Raw genomic sequence first — 3,983 nt, 5'->3', positions numbered from 1 at the left:
GTTTTATTCTTTTTTAAGCAGCCACCTCCAACACCAGCTTTTGGATATGATGGCATCCAATAGTCTAGATTCATTCAAACTAGGGTTTTACCCTAGCAAATCAACGTCCGCCACCACCACCCAGAAGATCTAAATCGTTGATCTGTCACTCGTGCGGTACACATGCCCAGGGCCTCGGCTTCCCTGCCGCGTGAGCCACCACCTTCGTCATCAACAGACCCAAAATAGTGAAAGAAATCAGTCAATAAACCAAATCAGAAAACCCATTAAAAATGATCTACATCCCAAAAAATCAGGGATTTTTTATCTGCCCAAGCCTAGGGAAATCATTCCCTAGCAAGATCTAAAGATTTCACCCAAAAGTGACCATTAAAGGGACATGCAAGAACCGACTAAAGGGGGCAGATATTCGAACCAAAACAAAAAAAAAAGAAAAAGAAAAATCTTACATTGAATGTGGTTACTTGTTTAGAGGATGGAGGCATGTTCGGTCATTAAAGATAATTTCTTTACCTTTTGGGTTTTAGATGAGTGGCTTAGGGTTCTAAGTTAGTGATTTTGGGTTAGTGGAATTCAGGCCTAGAGTTACGAGGAGAGGGAGGTATTTTGGCCTCTACCCTAGTACCGATCTACGGTGGTTGGGGATACTTTTTTGGTGACGGGAGGAAAGGGAGAGGAAAGAGTTGAGAGCTTTTGCTCTCTCTCTCTCCCTTAGCCTAAAGAGGAAAGAATGAAAATAGGGGAGAGCGATTGGTTTTGGCCTTTAGGTTTACCCATATATTTTAGATGTCAAATGACGTCGTTTGGAGAAAAAAGGGGGCCGCGTGTTTTGAGAAAGGGTTTAATAGCAGTTTAGGTCCCTCTGTGTTTGTGATGTTTTGTTCATGGTCATTAATGAAATTTCGAACTCTTTGGATTTGAGCCTCACTTTCATTTCCTGTTACATCTTCATTCTAACCTATGTGTTGATATTTATAACGATATTTTACTTCAAGCCTAGAATTTACAAAGTCTTCATTTCAATCATGGTCTGTATATTTGGTTTAATGGCATTTTAGGCTATTCATTCATGATTTATTTCATTTAGATCCATGTCTATATATTAGTAAAATTATATTTATGACATTATTTTATCCTTTTATAAATTAACCCTTTTATTATGTAATTTTATTTTAGTCTTTATTATTCTTGTCTAAACCGTTTAAGTAATACATTTTGTCTATATTTTTTTATTATGTTATATATGTAAATATACTTTCTTAATATTCCTTAGTCCCAGTATATATATAGTTAAAATTCTATAAATTAATAATGTCAGGACCGGAGAAATTTATTAATTTAGAGAGTTATTAATTTATTGATAAATTAATAATTATTAATTTAAAGAGTTTTTAAGTAATTATACTGTACATACCAAACAAAAAGGCAAATTAGTCTATGCCTCTTAGAATTACGTTGCAAGAGATGAGTTAAATTAATAATGAGCTCCAAATAGACTTGAACTTTAAAGGAAAACAGATAACTATTGAATCATATTTCAGTAGAGTGTAATATATTTTTTTCAGTTTCTATGAATTATTAATTTATGATATTCTTAGGACCGAAAATTATAAAGGGATCTCACGAAAAATTATTATCTTATTATTTTATCAAGTTTTTCAATTTTTTACATTGGCCCAAGTCGAGACCGGACAAATTTATTATTTTAGAGAGTTTATTAATTACCGAGTATTAATTTAAAGAGTTTCTACTGTATATTGATTATCCTTGTATGCCATATTGATCTTGTATCAACATTTTGTATGTCTCTGATATTTGATCAAAATTTTAGTAGCCAATTTAAATATTTTCAAGAACACTCGACATAGAATGAGTGTGAAAAGTACCACCTTATAGAGGTAGTGTGATTCAATACAACGTTTGAACGAAGGGTGAACTTGAAATAAATTGAATATTTTTTATGATGGTAATATTTTTCTCATGTTGTTTTATTTTTTTATTTAAATTTAAGTATTGAAAATTTATGTTTGTACAAATGTAAATTCTGATATCAATGTCTTATTCAATTTAATATTTTCAAACCATTCAAGGAGAGAATATTCTTTTCCGGATAAGAAAAAGATGAGATAGCTTTCCCATTGGAGGATGGAAAATCTGAAGATTTTTTTTTCAAGTCAAATAATTTTTTTCAATAATTAATTCGGAATAAATTATTAAAAGTTCAATAAAAATGATCATACTTTATATATTGATTCGAATTTACGATGTCCACCATTTACGATAATGTATAAGCGATTAGGTACCAGATTTGTGCGTTGTGGAGGTGCTCATCCTTTGTTTTAAAGGGTGAGGATTAAGGGCTTGGCAGCCCAATAGGGCTCCAATAACAAGGACAATTCGAGTACTTTTTTTCCGTTAGAGCCGAAACCATGCATGTAGTGAACCGTAGAACGACCACCCTAGGTAGAGCCAAATAAAACCTCTGTCCGTTAGTAGATACCGAAATAAGCATACACAAAGGAGGAACGACTCTAAACCTTTACATTTTGCTTTAAATTCATAGAATAGATTTCGCTTTGAATGAAAGTTGTGAATTAGATACCATGTGGATAGGGTTAATTTCTTGAAATAAATTATTTTGGGTAGAAAATATGCCTGGGTAGGATTGCTATTTAATAAAAGCATGCTCGGGTGGATACCATGATGGGGTAGGTGCTATATTCATCTTTGAATTACACTTTTATCTATATCGATTATCGTACCTGTACTAACTCATTTTTTATTTTTGTGTCATTTTTCATCCTTTTACATTGCATTTCATCGACATGACATAATGAAAAAGTGTTATTCATAAGGGGATATTTAAGCAAAAAATTTCACAATGAGAGATAAAAGTTTTCAATCAAGCAGTCGCGTACACAGACATACACCGAAGGCTAAAAGAAATTCAAAGAGTACAAGAAGGAAAATTGCTTGAAGATCATGCAACATTCAAGACTGGAAAGATGATCCTTTGATCCGAGAAGTAATCCGGTAGTAGAGTCTCATCTACAATCGTTCTATCGCTAATAACTAAGGAGTGATGTGTGACTTCAGCACCGCAGGGGCATTAACTGAGTTAGGTTATAGAGCGTTCGAGGGGCGTAATTTTCAAGGAAGAAACCTCGAGATGAAGCATTGACCCATTTCAAACTCAACGTCTAGGAATAATCATGTATGTAAAATAGACTATCTTATAACGTGAAGACTTTTATCTCTGATGAAAATTATTCTACGATATTCATTGCATTCGCACTTTTGCATTTTTATATTTACATTTTTACAGTACGTATTCGCCTTTTGTTCGTTTCAAATCTTTTCTACACATGAAAATTTGGGAGTAATTCATGGAGTATTCCATGAAAGAAATTAAAAAAATTGGAGTCAACTTGGTCATCCTAGGGAGAGATAAGAGCCATGAATGAGATTTCAGCACGTGTTAATAGAATCGAGAAACTCCAAGAGCAACTTGTCAAGATTCATCAAGAAATGAATGATCAAGTAAGAAAAACGAAAGAGGTCAGTCTTTTGGGGCATATGAATAATACTTTCCAATTTGGAAAGGCCAATATTGAACCATATTTGGTGGAAGCAACTGATGAAGAAGAGAAATTGAAGGATCAAGAGCTGCATATCACCATGATGATTGAAGATAATGAAGTTCGCATTGAAATCTGAATTTCTTTCCCTGAAGAAGAACTGAACAAGTGGACTAAAGAGGATCTCCTTGTAGTTTTTAGATGAAATTTAGAGTAATACTCGGAATTAACCCTTATGCTTTTGCCTGCGAGCATTAAGGAATCTTTTGTGAAGGGCTTCTATGTTAATTATACTTTTTCTGCAGTCAAATATGTTTTTCTAAATTTCTCAAGCGGCAATCATTTTATACGTTTTCATATTCTTTATTATTCATTACAATGTTTTATTTCATTTTTTGACCTTTT

This window comes from Hibiscus syriacus, unplaced genomic scaffold, assembly GCF_006381635.1.
Source record: "Hibiscus syriacus cultivar Baekdansim isolate YM2019G1 unplaced genomic scaffold, ASM638163v2 tig00110889_pilon, whole genome shotgun sequence".
Taxonomy (NCBI): Eukaryota; Viridiplantae; Streptophyta; class Magnoliopsida; order Malvales; family Malvaceae; genus Hibiscus; species Hibiscus syriacus.
Note: the sequence above shows the minus strand (reverse complement) of the source record.